This window comes from Schistocerca cancellata, chromosome 9 (assembly GCF_023864275.1).
Source record: "Schistocerca cancellata isolate TAMUIC-IGC-003103 chromosome 9, iqSchCanc2.1, whole genome shotgun sequence".
In the NCBI taxonomy this organism is placed as follows: Eukaryota; Metazoa; Arthropoda; class Insecta; order Orthoptera; family Acrididae; genus Schistocerca; species Schistocerca cancellata.
Genome location: NC_064634.1, coordinates 334,947,854 through 334,965,860, shown reverse-complemented (window position 1 = coordinate 334,965,860; position 18,007 = coordinate 334,947,854). Strand labels below are relative to the sequence as shown.

At 41.9% G+C, this 18,007-nt stretch overlaps 1 protein-coding gene across 1 annotated transcript in view; it reads left to right on the top strand.

The window, feature by feature from the left end:
• Positions 1–2,852: 2,852 nt before the first annotated feature.
• LOC126100573 (hatching enzyme 1.2-like) overlaps positions 2,853–18,007 on the top strand; it is a 98,596-nt gene continuing 83,441 nt past the window's right edge. The window contains exon 1 of the mRNA XM_049911192.1: positions 2,853–2,873. The gene's annotated coding sequence lies outside the window, so the exon portion shown is untranslated. The remainder of the gene's footprint in view (positions 2,874–18,007) is intronic.

Sequence of the window (18,007 nt, the reverse complement as noted above, 5' to 3'; positions counted from 1 at the left end):
TTAGACAGCTGGGGTCTAGCATCTCAATACCAAATTCGTGGCGAAGTTGCAAATCGTTTCACTTCAATGCTTGCACAGTTTGATCTTTTCAAGTATGCAAGCTAAGTCTTTTATGAAGCATCTTGTGAACTGTTGAATGAGGGATGTGTACTCTCGTAGTGGTCGGCAAACTCACTTTGATGGACTTCTTTGCAAGGTCTCTTTGATCTTTTCTACCATTTCATCAGATGAACTGGAACCTGCTGTTTAGACTTCTTCAAATTAGCCTCATAGCGCTAAGACACTCAGATTTTTCGAAGCTAAACGTCAAAAAACTGGATACTGGTAATCTGGATCATTCTGATGAACAAAATTTGGTTCTGGAGTTTAGCAAGGAAGGCAAGACTTAATCGACTTCACGTCTAGTGGTTGGCTTTGAAATTCAAGTCAGAGATTTCTTTGGACAGCAATGGGTGGTTTTGTTTCCGTATACCACAGCTACATGGACATGATTGTTCTGCAATGCACAATTAAATTCCTGGCTGAGTATTCATCGAACCACCTTCAAGCTATTTCTCTACCGTTCCACTCTCGAACAGTAAGTGGGAAAAACAAAAACTTAAATATTTCAGTGCGAGCTCTGATTTCTCTTATTTATTATTAAGATCATTTCTCTATATGTATGCGGAAGGAAGTGGTGACCGAAATTTCGTGAGAAGATCCTGTCACAACGAAATATGCCTTTGTTTTAATAATTGCCATCCCAATCCATATATCATATCCATGGCACTCTCTCCCTTGTTTCATGATAACACAAAACGAGCTGCCGTTCTTTGAACTTTTTTAATGTCCTCAGTCAATCGTAACTGATGCGGATCCCACGCCGTGTGTCAATACTCCAGAAGAGACGAACAAGTGCGGTGTAAGCTGTATATTTAGTAGACATATTGCACTCTCAACAAATCGCAGTCTTTGGTTCGCTTTTCCTTCAACGTTATACACGTGATCGTTCAATTTTGAGTTATTCACAACTGTAATCCCTACTAAGTATTGAGATGAATTCACAGCCTTTAGATTTGTATGATTTATCGTGTATCCGAAATTTAAAGCATTCCTTTTAGTGCTCATATGGATGTCTTCACACTCTTCATTATTTAAAGTCAACTTCGACTTGTCGCACCATGCAGATATCTTGTACAAATCATTTTGTAAAATTCGTTTTGATCAAATTGTGGCTTTACAGAAAAGTAAGTGATAGCATCATCTGCATAAATCTCAGTTCATCTTGCTTTCTAAATAGTTTATATAGATCAGGAACAGCAGAGGGTCTAAGCACTTCTTTGGGAAACTCCGTATATTATACCTGTTTTATTCGATGACTTTCCGTCAGCTGCTACGAACTGTGACCTTTATGACAGGAAATCACGAATCCAGTCACATAACCGACACGATACTCCGAAGGCACGCAATTTGAAGTCGCTTGTGAGGAGCGGTTTCCTGGTAGGAATCTGAAATTGTGGAAATTTGACATCCCCTGACGATAGCGTGTCCAAACTACTCATATTGGCAGTAGTTCCTGATTCGAATTCTGAAATATTTACTTCGTCTTCTTTGGTGAAAGATTTTGGAGAACCACATTTAGCAACTGTGTTTTACTATGGTTTGTTCGGATTTTTCGGATCTTAAACAAGGAGTTAATTAAGCACAAAGTACAGACAAATCCATGAGAAAGATGAAGTTGCGTTTTGAGTTTTACTGAAGCCGTGAAGAGTGAGGTTCAACAGTGGCTAAGATTCTGGACATGTCCATAGAAAGATGGGGGCTCAAATTCCGATCCGGATACCAAAAATTAGGCTTTCCATTGTTTCCCTAAAGCACTAAAGTTGTGATGAGTGGTCAGTTCCCGCTACACCTTCTTCCAATCGAGTAAAAAATATTCCATTTATAGTAATATCGACGAGACATTAAACGTAATAAAAGAGACCTCATCGGCATTCAGTTGCACTGCTTATGGTGGAACATCTGAATCAAGAGTAAAGTAGAAATGGACATTGTATCCCACTATTCTCGACAATCAAATTAGCCTCATAGCGCTAAGATACTCGGGTTCTTCGAAGCTGAACGTCAAAAAACTGGCTACTGGTAATCTGGATAATCTTGATGAACTAAATTTGGTTCTAGAGCTTAGCAAGAAACGCAGTTTATGTGGTGGGATTTAAACAAGAATTATGAAAAGAGACCTGGCGTTGAGACCTCTTTGCCCTATCAAGTTATTATATAGCCTCGTAAGAAAAGCGGTATTTGCTGACGACTGTATAGCGTGAGGTTGCTGATTTGTACGTTACCAAAAATCATTCGCAGAAACAGTTATTTTCTCTATTTCCTTTCACGTCCTGGATCACTATAATTAACTACTGCTTTCAGCCCTACCCGGAAGGACTCCTTGAAGCACAAACTGTTACTACCCTAAAATACGAAGAAATGCTGGTCGTTTAGTGTGCGATTGAAATGTCATAAATGATAAGAGTTCCTGTGATAAGCAGGCTGGGTTAGTGCACAGCCAGGACACTCGTGTTTAGTTGTAAACAGTGGGTCCCGCGGCCGCGGCGCGATACCTCCTCTGACTTATGACAGGCCTGCTTCCGAGTAGTGATTGATTATCGCCAGGGCGCGCCGTAGGTTTGGGCAGCGAGGCAAGTGGCTTGTTCTGGCACCTCATTGTCTCCACTTACCATTTCCAGGAGTAATACTTAAATACTTATCGCGGTTGACCTCTTTTAGCGGCAGCAGAACATTGCAAGCTGCCCACCGGGTGGACGCCAGAGTATATATACCGCGAGCGTTGATATTCGAGCACTTAGTTCTAGCAACGACTTCAGCTGAACAACGTGGAGGTACGGACTAAATTTCTGGTTTACCTTTCTTCTGTAAAGCTGCACATGAATACTTTTTGCGCATAGGGCCTGGAGAAACTGATTTAGACACTTCTTTCTCCATCACACTGAATTTTCTCAAATACTCATTTATTTTTTAGGATTCGTTCAAATGGTTCAAATGGCTCTGAGCACTATGGGACTCAACTGCTATGGTCATAAGTCCCCTAGAACTTAGAACTACTTAAACCTAACTAACCTAAGGACATCACACACGTCCATGCCCGAGGCAGGATTCGAACCTGCGACCGTAGCGGTCGTGCGGTTCCAGACTGTAGCGCCTTTAACCGCTCGGCCACTCCGGCCGGCTCATTTTTTTTTTAGGATTCCTTATCTAAATCGACATAAGCGGAACCGTCTGTTTGTCCGTCAGTTAAGAACCCTTTTTCTCAGGAACGGGCAGAGGTATCATGTTGAAATTTATGTCAAATACTGAGTTCCTTGGCGATGTAAAAAATTTAAGCTTCTAAGTGGATGCAATCAAAGGAAAAAGATACGGGCGTTTATATAACATGTTTTGATATTAGCAAATTCACTCATGAAAACCCATAGCCGATATATATATATATATATATATATATATATATATATAGTGCGCAGCCAGGACACTCGTGTTTCGTTGTAAACAGTGGGTCCCGCGGCCGCGGCGCGATACCTCCTCTGACTTATGACAGGCCTGCTTCCGAGTAGTGAAGCGAGTCCTACTTTCACTTCTTCGGTTTTTTCCTCTTGTGCTAGTATATTACACTGACTTCTTCGCCAAACTTGTATCACTGTTAATTAACGCAAATATTCATGTTTGAAAATCCTCTATAAATGCTTTATCTCTTTTCCGTCTTCTAGGAGGCTTTCTTTATTCATTAAATACTTCTATCAGATTGTAGGTCAATTTCCGTCTTGATATCACGTAGCCTTTGACAAATATCTGCGCAGTTGCTTGAGAAATACAAAGTCCCATCCTGTTTTGTCTTCCTCCCCGCCCCATTCCGCATCCCCTTCCCCCCTAGTAAACCACTTCTCCTTACACACACACACACACACACACACACACACACACACAGAATGACGTCCTCCATGCTAACTAGCAAGGATTCCGAAAACGTAGCTCATGTGAAATCTACCTCGCATTTTTCTCACGTGATATACTGAGAGTCACGGATAGAAATGGTCAAAAAGATATACACTACTGGCCATTAAAATTGCTACACCACGAAGATGACGTGCTACAGACGCGAAATTTAACCGACAGGAAGAAGATGCTCTGATATGCAAATGATTAGCTTTCCAGAGCATTCACACAAGGTTGGCGCCGGTTGTGACACCTACAACGCGCTGACATGAGGAATGTTTCCAATCGATTTCTCACACACCAACAGCAATTGGCCGGCGTTGCCTGGTGAAACGTTGCTGTGATGCCTCATGTAAGGAAGAGAAATGCGTACCTTCACGTTTCCGACTTTGATGAAGGTCGGAATGCAGTTTATCGTATCGCGACATTCCTGCTCGAATTGGTCGAGATCCAATGACTGTTAGCAGGATATGGAATCGGTGGGTTCAGGACGGTAATACGGAACGCCGTGCTGGATCCCAACGGCCTCATATCACTAGCAGTCGAGATGACAGGCATCAGCATGGCTGTAACGGATCGTGCAGCCACGTCTCGATCCCTGAGTTAACAGATGGGGACGTTTGCAAGACAACAACCATTTGCACGAACAGTTCGACGGCGTTTGCAGCTCGGAGACCATGGCTGCGGTTACCCATCACGCTGTATCGCAGACAGGAGTGCCTGCGATGGTGTACTCAACGACGAACCTGGGTGCACGAATGGCAAAACGTAATTTTTTCGGATGAATCCAGGTTCTGCTTACAGCATCATGATGGTCGCATCCGTGTCTGGTGACATCGAGGTGAACGCACATTGGAAGCGTGTGTTCGTCATCGCCATACTGGCGCACCACCCTGCATGATGGTATGGGGTGCCATTGGTTACACGCCTCGGTCACCTCTTGTTCGCATTGACGGTACTTTGAACAGTGGACGTTACATTTCAAATGTGTTACGACCCGTGGCTCTACGCTTCATTCGATCCCTGTGAATCCCTACATTTCAGCAGGATAATGCACGACCGCAAGTTGCCGGTCCTGTACGGGCCTTTCTGGATACAGAAAATGTTCGACTTCTGCCCTGGCCAGCACATTCTCCAGATCTCTCACCAATTGAAAACGTCTGGTCAATGGTGGCCGAGCAACTGGCTCGTCACAATATGCCAGTCACTACTCTTGATGAACTGTGGTATCGTGCTGAAGCTGCATGGGCAGCTGTACCTGTACACGCCATCCAAGCTCTGACTCAATGCCCAGGCGTATCAAGGCCGTTATTACGGCCAGAGGTGGTTGTTCTGGGTACTGATTTCTCAGGATCTATGCATCCAAATTGCGCGAAAATGTAATCACATGCCAGTTGTATATTTTTCCAATGAATACCCGTTTATCATTGGCATTTATTCTTGGTGTAACAATTTTAATGGCCAGTAGTGTAATATTTCACAGAGTCTGAGAGGAATTTGACTCAGTACCACATCTACATTTACTATCAAAAGTACGATCCTTTGGGCTATCAAGCAGAATTTATGACTGTAGTGAAATTTCTTTTGATGGGGAGGACACAGCAAGTTATCTTGGATGGAGAGTCATCGTCAGATATATAACTAACTTCAAGAACGCCGCAGGAAAGCGTGTTCGGACCCTTGCTGTTCATGTTGTATGTTAATGACCCCGCAGGCAACAGTAAAATCAGTCTTTTCGCAGATGATCCAATTACCTGGAACGAATTACCGTCTAGAAAGGATCTCAACAAGAGTTCAAAGTGATGCAAAATTGGCAACTTGCTTTAAATGCCCAAAATGTACAATTGTCCGCTTCACAAAGTTTGCTGTAAGAATCTGTCAGCTCATACAAATACCTGTGTATAACAATTTGTAAGAATGTAAAATGGAACTATCATATATGCTCAGTCGTACGCAAATCAGATGGTAAGCTGCGGTTCATTGGTAGAATAAGGAAACAGAGTCAGTCTACGATGGGAACTGCATCCAAAATACTCGTTTCACCTATCGTATAATATTGCTCAAGTCTGTGGGATCCGTACCAGACAGGGAATAACAATATTAATGTGCTAATAGTAAACTGCAGGAGCGTCTATAGAAAGGTCCCAGAACTGCTCTCATTAATAAACGATCACAACGCCCATATAGTACTAGGGACAGAAAGTTGGCTGAAACCAGACGTAAACAGTAACGAAATCCTAAACTCAGATTGGAATGTATACCGCAGAGACAGGCTGAACAGTGAAGGGGGAGGCGTGTTTATAGCGATAAGAAGTGCAATAGTATCGAAGGAAATTGACGGAGATCCGAAATGTGAAATGATTTGGGTGAAGGTCGCGGTTAAAGCAGGCTCAGACATGGTAATTGGATGTCTCTATAGGCCCCCTGGCTCAGCAGCTGTTGTGGCTGAGCACCTTAAGGATAATTTGGAAAATATTTCGAGTAGATTTCCCCACCATGTTATAGTTCTGGGTGGAGATTTTAATTTGCCGGATATAGACTGGGAGACTCAGACGTTCATAACGGGTGGCAGGGACAAAGAATCCAGTGAAATTTTTTTTAAGTGCTTTATCTGAAAACTACCTTGAGCAGTTAAACAGAGAACCGACTCGTGGCGATAACATATTAGACCTTCTGGTGACAAACAGACCCGAACTATTTGAAAAAGTTAACGCAGAACAGGGAATCAGCGATCATAAAGCGGTTACGGCATCGATGATTTCAGCCGTAAATAGGAATATTAAAAAGGATAGGAAGATTTTTCTGTTTAGAAAAAGTGACAAAAAGCAGATTTCAGAGTACCTGTTGGCTCAACACAAAAGTTTTGTCTCAAGTACAGATAGTGTTGAGGATCAGTGGACAAAGTTCAAAACCATCGTACAATATGCGTTAGATGAGTATGTGCCAAGCAAGATCGTAAGAGATGGAAAAGAGCCACCGTGGTACAACAACCGAGTTAGAAAACTGCTGCGGAAGCAAAGGGAACTTCACAGCAAACATAAACATAGCCAAAGCCTTGCAGACAAACAAAAATTACGCGAAGCGAAATGTAGTGTGAAGAGAGCTATGCGAGAGGCGTTCAATGAATTCGAAAGTAAAGTTCTATGTACTGACTTGGCAGAAAATCCTAAGAAATTTTGGTCTTATGTCAAAGCGGTAGGTGGATCAAAACAAAATGTCCAGACACTCTGTGACCAAAATGGTACTGAAACAGAGGATGACAGACTAAAGGCCGAAATACTAAATGTCTTTTTCCAAAGTTGTTTCACAGAGGAAGATTGCACTGTAGTTCCTTCTCTAGATTGTCGCACAGATGACAAAATGGTAGATATCGAAATAGACGACAGAGGGATAGAGAAACAATTAAAATCGCTCAAAAGAGGAAAGGCCTCTGGACCTGATGGGATACCAGTTCAATTTTACACAGTGTACGCGAAGGAACTTGCCCCCCTTCTTGCAGCGGTGTACCGTAGGTCTCTAGAAAAGCGTAGCGTTCCAAAAGATTGGAAAAGGGCACAGGTCATCCCCGTTTTCAAGAAGGGACGTCGAACAGATGTGCAGAACTATAGACCTATATCTCTAACGTCGATCAGTTGTAGAATTTTGGAACACGTATTGTGTTCGAGTATAATGACTTTTCTGGAGACTAGAAATCTACTGTGTAGGAATCAGCATGGGTTTCGAAAAAGACGGTCATGTGAAACCCAGCTCGCGCTATTCGTCCACGAGACTCAGAGGGCCATAGACACGGGTTCACAGGTAGATGCCGTGTTTCTTGACTTCCGCAAGGCGTTCGATACAGTTCCCCACAGTCGTTTAATGAACAAAGTAAGAGCATATGGACTATCAGACCAATTGTGTGATTGGATTGAGGAGTTCCTAGATAACAGGACGCAGCATGTTATTCTCATTGGAGAGAAGTCTTCCGAAGTAAGAGTAATTTCAGGTGTGCCGCAGGGGAGTGTCATAGGACCGTTGCTATTCACAATATACATAAATGACCTGGTGGATGACATCGGAAGTTCACTGAGGCTTTTTGCAGATGATGCTGTGGTGTATCGAGAGGTTGTAACAATGGAAAATTGTACTGAAATGCAGGAGGATCTGCAGCGAATTGACGCATGGTGCAGGGAATGGCAACTGAATCTCAATGTAGACAAGTGTAATGTGCTGCGAATACACAGAAAGATAGATCCTTTATCATTTAGCTACAAAATAGCAGGTCAGCAACTGGAAGCAGTTAATACCATAAATTATCTGGGAGTGCGCATTAGGAGTGATTTAAAATGGAATGATCATATAATGTTGATTGTCGGTAAAGCAGATGCCAGACTGAGATTCATTGGAAGAATCCTAAGGAAATGCAATCCGAAAACAAAGGAAGTAGGTTACAGTACGCTTGTTCGTCCACTGCTTGAATACTGCTCAGCAGTGTGGGATCCGTACCAGATAGGGTTGATACAAGACATAGAGAAGATCCAACGGAGAGCAGCGCGCTTCGTTACAGGATCATTTAGTAATCGCGAAAGCGTTACGGAGATGATAGATAAACTCCAGTGGAAGACTCTGCAGGAGAGACGCTCAGTAGCTCGGTACGGGCTTTTGTCAAAGTTTCGAGAACATACCTTCACCGAAGAGTCAAGCAGTTTATTGCTCCCTCCTACGTATATCTCGCGAAGAGACCATGAGGATAAAATCAGAGAGATTAGAGCCAACAGAGAGGCATACCGACAATCCTTCTTTCCACGAACAATACGAGACTGGAATAGAAGGGAGAACCGATAGAGGTACTGAAGGTACCCTCCGCCACACACCGTCAGGTGGTCTGCGGAGTATGGATGTAGATGTAGATGTAGATGTAGATAGGACAGGGGATATTGAAAAGATACGAAGAAGAGCGGTACGAATGATCAAAGATTCGTTACAAAAGCGGTATGTAGGAGAGCGTTATCCCGTTGGGAAACAGCCCATGGAATACTGTTCATGAATGGCAGCACGACAGATCGAATTATCAGACTGCAGTCATGGTGCATACGATAGCCACGAGAGTGCCCCGGCTGTCATAAGAAATCGCACACCTGACCATAACTTCAGGCTTAGGTCCAGTTTGTCCAGCACTTAGACAAGTTGGTTGCAGGCCCTCAACTGGCTTTCTCCTAGCCAACAAAATGGTTCAAACGGCTCTGAGCACTATGGGACTTAACATCTGAGGTCATCAGTCCCCTAGAACTTAGAACTACTTAAACCTAACTAACCTAAGGACATCACACACATCCATGCCCGAGGCAGGATTCAGACCTGCGACCGTAGCGGTCGCGCGGTTCCAGACTGAAGCGACTAGAACCACTCGGCCACACCGGCCGGCGGGAACGCTGTGGAGAGGTTTGAAATTTAATACAGCTCACTGGCACCAAGTCTGGTGACCAGGAGCTCTGTACCTCTGTCTCTTGTCAATGGTGGATAAATCTGAGGTATTTTTTTATAAACAGTAAAATTGGATCTACTCCTGCAGCATTTTCTCCATTTAACGAATACTTCCATCTACTGACTGCAGCCGAGACTGTCCTTTCTACCGTCCTGGCGCGTTGTTGCTAGGCTCAACCTTTGTCTAGCTCCTGAAATACCCTCAGGCACGTAACTGAAACAAGATATATTGTACCTAGGGAAATATAGCCTTTACATAATGCATTTATTCACTAAACCGGGGAGACGACTCGAAGCTTCGGTCTGCCAGTGCCTATCGCCTGCTATCCAAAGGCTACAACTTCCGCTTTACTTGCTGGACTAGCATCCTTGGCAGAAGTGACATAAAGTGGTTCACCTAGGGTCTGTGTCATTTCCACACACAAGAGCACACTGTATCAATCTTTAACTACTATCCTACGTTCTGCAATCAATGTGAACAGTGGACTGGAACTGTCAACTTCCTGCCAACTAGGCATCACTTGGTCGTAAATGTGGGTTGTATCATAATTAACAGCGAAACCTCATAAGAGTGTAAGTAAACAAGAGAAGCGAAGGTGTTCCAGCAAAAAGTGCTCCTCAAGCAAACCGTTTTCTGGGTGATAACTGCGAATGTGTTGTTACGAGCCGTCATTGACTGTAGTACAAACTATTGTTCTAGTTAGTACAAAAGCACTTGGAGTGCAAAATTTTCGGTTAAGGTTCCATTTCGGGGTATCCCATCTTTAAGAAAGAAAATTTTCATCGCTCGAAAACGTGCTGCAAGAATATGATGCGCACCCACGATTGCCTTGTAGACATCCAATTACGGAGTTTGACAACTGCTTCACAGTATATTTATGCCTCATGAAATTTGTTGTACATAATCTATTGCAACTCAAAAGGAACAGTGATGTACATAATTACAATACTAGAAGAAAAATTGTTATTTATTATTGTCATTAGCACAAAAACGGGTTCACAATGCTGCCATCAAAATTAGCAAGGAGTAGTAGGGATCTGTTTTCTAAATATAAGCTCCACAGTTTCAAGATTTTTTGTTTCATTTATTTATATTTTTTGCGACTAGTTTTGAGATTTCAGTCCTATGATCAAGCGCTCAGTCATGTACATAGGCAATCTGCCGAACAGGGATCTAAGAAGGAAACTTCTGTCTCCAAAACAAACATTTTATCAGTTACGGATCTACAAACGTAACTGTAATTTGTCTTGTTTCCGTCTTGTTTCCGTGAGCGTGGAGGGGTTGCATCCGTCTTTAAATAGTTTGCCAGTTCAAGTCATTCAGCACCTTTTTCACGCTCTCCCGTGAGCCGAACAAATATGTTACCTTTATGTACCCTATGTTTGCAGGTGGGGCTACTTAGCCGCCAAATAATAGTTAAAATTCATTGTGAAACCTTCGACTGTCCTTTTATTTTGCATAATTCGCTACTACTTTCACTCAAATGACCATTATCAAACTAAGCTGGCGTAAACGGCAGGAGAGTTGTAACATAATTTAATTTAAATAAAAGTAATTTGCTCGTTTGAACCCACATCAGTACGTAAAAAGTTTGTACAATAATAGCTGTGTCCACAGTTGCTGAACGAACAAATTACATTTGTTTAAATTAAATTATGGTATAACTTTCCTGCTGTTTACGCCAGATTAGCTTGATAATGGTCATTTGGCTAGCCGATTGTGGCCGAACGGTTCTAGGAGCTTCAGTCCGGAACCGCGCGACCGCTACGGTCGCAGGTTCGAATCATGCCTCGGGCATGGATGTGTGTGATGTCCTTAGGTTAATTAGGTTTAAGTAGTTCTAAGTTCTAGGAGACTGACGACCTCAGATGTTAAGTCCCATAGTGCTCAGAGCTATTTGAACCACTTTTTGAATGGTCATTTGACCGAAACTAGTAACGAATTGTGCAAAATAAAGGATAGCGGAGAGTTTCACCGTTAATTTTAACAATACGCCTGCTACCATTCGTGATGGCCTTCTTCGTATCCGTTCAATATCCTCTGCTTGCCAGGTTTGGTGTGGGTACCACATACTTGAGCAATATTCTAGGATAGGTCACACGCATGTTTTGCATGCAGTCTCTTTCGTAGACAGATTGAATTCCCCTAGTATTCTGAACCTCTGTGATCGTTCCACTTCACGTCCTTAGGAATTGTTACACCCAGGTATTTGTATGACTTGATCGATTCCATCCGTGACGTATTGGTATTTTTGCTATAGGATATTACGTTTCCTATTTGCATTCCACCACGTAAGTATGCTGACAGTCACGAAAACCGCTTTGCAGTCACTGTAGTTGGACTGACGATGGCGCCGATAGGAAAGTGTAGTGACGCTTCTCTCTCGCTAAAAAGGCAAAAAATGAACACTTCTTCGTGTAGAGAATGTAAAAAGCGTATGATGAAGGGTATTCTGCGTATCAAATGCAACTTCCGGTTACACGAAAAGTGCGCGAAAGTAAATCTAAAGTTCGTCAGCGATGATTTTCCGTGGACATGTCACGGTTGTTTACGTGACGAAACGGCCGATCTTGTAAGTGCAGTTGATACAAAAAACGAAATCATAAAATTATTACGAAGTGACATTGAGGCATTAAAAACCGAACTGTCGACCATCAAGAAAGGAAACGATACATTAATACAAGAAAAGAAGTCCTGTTTGTGTAAAAGCCATCAAACGGAAAAGCAAGAAGATCGCGAAAATACGAGTGACCGATCGTACTTTAAAAACAACATTTCAAGTGTTCCCGATGATGTCTCGGTAAACTCAGTAAGCCAAAAACCAGAAGATAAATATAAATGGAGGGTGGTGACATACAGCAAAAGGAAAAACAAGGCGACAGATACGCAACAAAAGGAAAATGACTTTTTAATAATTGGCGATTCGCTTCTGGAGAATATCGCTGTTCCCAATTGCAAGATCGACGTACGACCTGGTATTAGAACGCATCAACTCGGTAAACATTTTAAAAATATGGTAAATGCAAGACAAGATACTACAGAACCAGATTCTGAAACCAGACATAGCTATAATGGGGTGTTTATACATGTTGGAACGAATTCGTTAAGGAGCAGCAGTGAGGAAGAAATGGCAAGCGAAAAAAGAAACATGATTCGTTCTGCAAGAAATATGTATGCAGGATCTCGTCTGATACTTAGCGGAATCATAAACAGAAGGTCGGTGAGTGAAAAATATATCGCCAAAATAAACTGTGCTCTTAAAGATCAATGTGATCGTCTTGGGGCAATTTTTATAGACCCAAACAAATTCCTATGTGAAAACTCACTAGCGAAGGATGGCTTGCATTTAAATAGACTGGGGTCTGTAACGTTCAGCAAAATGTTTGCAGATGTCTGCAAAATCATTAGATGCAAGGGAAACTAATATGGCCTGAAGGGGGTGAAAAATCATACACTCCAGCTGGAAAAGAAAAATATAAGCACCATACAAAAAAAGACGATACTAAAGAATTTGCCCCAGAATACAGCTCACAACATGTAAACCAACAAAAGAAAAATTACATAAAAGTACTTCATCAAAATATTCAATACTTTGGTAACAAAAAATTAGAAGCAGAAGTACTCCTGAGGGAAGTAAGACCAGACATGTTATGCATAAGTGAACATGGACTAACTGAAAGTAAAATACATAATGTGGCAATAAAGGACTACAAACTAGCTAGTTACTTCTGCAGATCTAAATATAAGGGTGGTGGCGTTTGTATATATATTAAAACAGGTACTCTATCAAAGAATGTAAACAGTGAAGCTGCTACATTTCCCATAGATAGAGAAAAAGACTTTCAAATTACTGGTATAGTGGCAGAGGATTTTAGGGAGTTTTGTGTGTACAGGTCACCATGTGGCAATATTAGCATCTTTGTAAAAAAAATTGCTAGCTTATTGAGAATGAATATGAAGAGAAATCTTATTATATGTGGAGACTTCAACATTGACATGGGTAAAGACACAAAATAAGACAGGATTTTGAAGAATTGTTAATACAGCATAACATGAAAGTGACAATAACTGTACCAACAAGAGTGACTTCACAAAGTGAGACAATTATTGACAACATAATTACTAATATGTGTAACTGTGAGTCACATGTAGTTCAGACAGAAATATCTGATCATCATGGACAACTAATCAACTTTTGCAGAAGTAATGACACAGTATCAGAACCAAAACAAACAACCAAAGAAATTAGGATCATCAGTGAACAAAATATCAACATCTTTAGAACAATGTTAAGTAAGGAAACCTGGAATGAAACCCTACAGGTCCAGAGTGTAAATGAAAAATATGATGCATTTATTTCAACAATTAAGTACCATTTTAATGTAGCATTTCCCAAAGTAAAGAGACAAGAAAGGCAGCAAGATCAAACACAGTGGATTACCAGTGAAATACTAGAACAGCGAAGGAAGCTTCAGGACGTGAGACGGATGGGCGAAGCTGAAAAATATAAAATGTTAAAAAAGAAGTATAGAAAAACAATAAGAGAAGCGAAAGCAAGAGCAATTGACACCACTATAGCGAACTCAAAAAACAAGGCAAAGGCAGCTTGGAATGCAATCAATGCTGAAAGAAAGGAAAAAGATGGGTCAAACAAAGAAGAAGGTATTAGGTCAATTAAAATAGACAACACAGTGGTCACAGACGGTACGGAAATAGCAAACATACTGAATAATAACTATATCAGTGTAGTAGAAAACCTAAAATTGGAAAGAAATAGTCAAAAACAGAAGGGTATTAAGGTACCAAAAAGATCATGCAGTACTACGTTCTTATGACCAGTCACGGAAGATGAATTGCGGAAAACTATACAGAAACTGAAGTCCAAGAAATCAGCTGGTGATGATGGAATATCAAATCATGTAATAAAGCTGGTATGTGAGGAGATAATAACACAACTGCTGAACATAGCAAACTGCTCTTTCAGAGATGCAATTTTTCCAGAAAAACTGGAGATAACGAAGGTAGTGCCAGTGTACAGGAAAGGGTGTAAGGATGATCCCAACAACTACAGACCAGTTTCACTGATATCAGGATTCTCAAAAATCCTAGAAATGCTTATGTATACCAGATTAGTTAACTATTTGAACAAACATAACATTCTCATGCCCTCACAACATGGTTTCAGAAAGGGTAAATCTACAGAATCAGCAATTGTCAGTCTAACAGAATACATTTTACAGTCCTTAGATGAGAAAAAGGTTGTCTCTGCAATGTTTCTGGATCTTTCAAAGGCATTTGACACCATTGACCATGAAATGCTGATACAAAAATTAAGCAACTATGGCATTCGGGGGCAACCAGGTGAATGGATAAAATCATACTTGTGCAACCGCAAGCAGTATGTGTCATTAGGAAACTCGTACCAATCAGAAACCAAATCCATCAGATATGGAGTGCCGCAGGGTTCGGTAATGGGGCCATTGTTATTTAATGTATTTGTTAATGATATAGGTGTTGAGGAGAAAGAAAAGAAAATATTGTATGCTGATGACATGACAATACTAAATAGTGACCAAAATATGGAACAGCTTGAGAGAAGAGCATACATATCTGCAAATGTCACAGCTCAATGGCTGTTGGAAAATGAACTGGTTATAAATCTAAGAAAGACTATGTATGCAGTGTTTAAAAACAAGGAAAAGGCTGTAGACATGGATTTAGAGGTTGATGGAACAAGGCTGGAAGAAGTAGAATCAGCTAGATTCTTAGGTATTCTTGTGGATAATGAACTGAAATGGAAAAAATATATTAATAATGTCTGTAAGAAACTGAGCTCTGTCATATTCTTAATGGTGCAGCTATCACAGTATTCAGACAAGAACCTTCTGTGTACAGTGTATCATGGACTTTTCGAACCATACTTTAAGTATGGAGTGACTGTGTGGGGAAACACAAACAAACAAGAGACAAAACGAGTGTTCACATTACAAAAAAAAAAAAAAAAAAAAAAAAAAGAAAAAAGCAGTTAGGACCATTTTAAGAAGAAAGACCTCTGAAACATGCAGAAACTGTTTCAAGAATTTAGGTATCTTAACTTTTTCATCGTTGTATATATACAAAACAATAATGTACATCACAAAAGGTAGTGAGGACTGGATTACAAATGCTAGTGTACACACCCACAATACAAGAAAGAAGAATGAAGTACGGAGCATACCCCACCGACTGGCAATGCTAGAAAAAGGACCCCAGTACTCTGGTATCAGACTACTAAGAAGTCTGCCCAAAAACCTGCAAGATAGTGTACTTCACAATGACTTTCCAAAGAAATTTAAAGACTATCTCATTGAAAAAGAGTTTTACAGTGTTGCAGAATACTTATGCCATTAAATTTGTATATATTGTTACTCATTATCAGTGATGTAAAAATGTAAGCTAAAGGTGTAGAAAAATAAGTGATAAAGAATGTTAATACTTTGACATGTCCTATATTACACGTACATTTACTGTACACAATGTAATCTTACAGGATCAAATAAAATTCAATTCAACTGCGCGGCTGATCCCGGCGGCGGTTCGAGTCCTCTCTCGGGCATGGGTGTGTGTGTTTGTCCTTAGGACAATTTAGGTTAAGTAGTGTGTAAGCTTAGGGACTGATGACCTTAGCAGTTAAGACCCATAATTAAAAAAAAAAGTCAATGTAGTTGTCTAGGAAGGAGGGCGAGAAGCGGAAATGCATAGAACTGGACGTCGCATAGATCTTGAAATACGGAAGATGAAATAAGTAGCTACAAAGCATGTGCATGGTCTACCCGTATGGGCAGTTAGATTGACGAACGACGCTGCTTCATCTGGTGTGCGATTTTTCTAAGCTAGCACTCTACAGCAGAATGGACACTGTATTGCGACTGCTAGACGGATTATAAGATCAACTGCTCTACTCTTTGAGGGGTGTACAAATTTTTGATAATAAGCGACTAGCTAAAAATATCAGGTCTTTCTGGCCTTCCGTCCGCCCCGGTAGCTGAGTGGTCAGCGCGACAGAATGTCAATCCTAAGGGCCCGGGTTCGATTCCCGGCTGGGTTGGAGATTTTTCTCAGGGACTGGGTGTTGTGTTGTCCTAGTCATCATCATTTCGTCCCCATCAACTCGCAAGTTGCCGAAGTGGCGTCACAAAGACTTGCACCTGCCGAACTGTCTACCCAACGGGAGGCCCTAGTCACACGACATTTACATTTATTTACTGGCCTTCGGCGTGACAGTCGCGTGCAAGATGGGCAAGACGAACGATACCTACGGATCTCATCACAGATAGATCACGGGTGCACGACACATCCCGTACATACTGTGCTTCTCAGGTATCAAAAAATTTTCCTATGGGACCAAACTGCTGAGGTCATCGGTCCCTAGGCTTACACACTACTTAATCTAACTTACTCTAAGGACAACACACACACACACCCATGCCCGAGGGAGGAGTCGAACCTCCGACGCCGTGAGCCGCACGAGTGAGCAGAACCATCTCCCTGCTACAGCATACTGAACCCACGGCCCAATTGATACATCGTACCTCCGTACCCGTGAATCAATTTAGACAAGATAGGAGGAATAGTCCCAAAACACGTCTGCTAAGTATGTTAGCACGAGCTGTCTTGAGCCCTAAGCGGAGTAATAACAGAGACGTATCTTCTTGTCTGTGTACTCGTCGTCTGTCAACGCGTCCTTTACCTTTTAAAATGGTTCTGCCCTTACCTGGTCAGTCTCTCCCTCCTCCGTTTCTCCCTCCCTCCTCCCCCTGGGCTTCCCCTACCGCCCCCCCCCGTACCTTCTTTCCTCCCCCGCCCATCTCCTCTACCACAGGCATCTACACCCTCCCCCCTCCCTCCTCCACCACCTTTTCCCCTTTTGGCAGGTCCCCGGACTCGTACACGTCAAGTGGACATTCGCGCGCCGGAGATCATCGCCATCAGTGTCTCGTGTGTGCCGTCGTGTTAGTGCTTTAGTGTTTTCACTGCCTACGCTCCATCGTTCACGTGTGTCGTTTCATTCATCAGTGTCTGTGTACAAGTGCTGAACGTCATTTTTAATTTTAGTACAACTGTGAACGGCTCCATGTTTTTTACACAAGTGTCTACTGCTTTTTGTCCACCATTATGTTCTGTTTTTCTGTGTCTTCATGTGTCTATTTGTACTAGGTGTTCAAATCACAATAAAGAAGAAAAAAAAGCACCTGGTCAGCAGTCCTTCTTACATTGCACCCAACTGGTGAGGCCCAGCTGCTATTTCCGTTGACCAAACGCAACCCAGAAAGAGGGTCGTACCTCATCAAGTAAATGGCAGACAACGTGGGTAAAAAGTCACCTATGTTCTTCGATTAGTTTGGTGTGCAGCAGTAACAATGCGAAGATACAAATGCCCTGCAACAAAACTCCCGGAGTGTCTATGGTAGCCGCTAATTCTGATTTACAACAAATACTTCTAAATGTAAGTCACTAGAGTCTCCTGGCTGATATCACAAAATACTGCTGCCATGTGAGACTTCGAAAATGAGACGCCAGTGT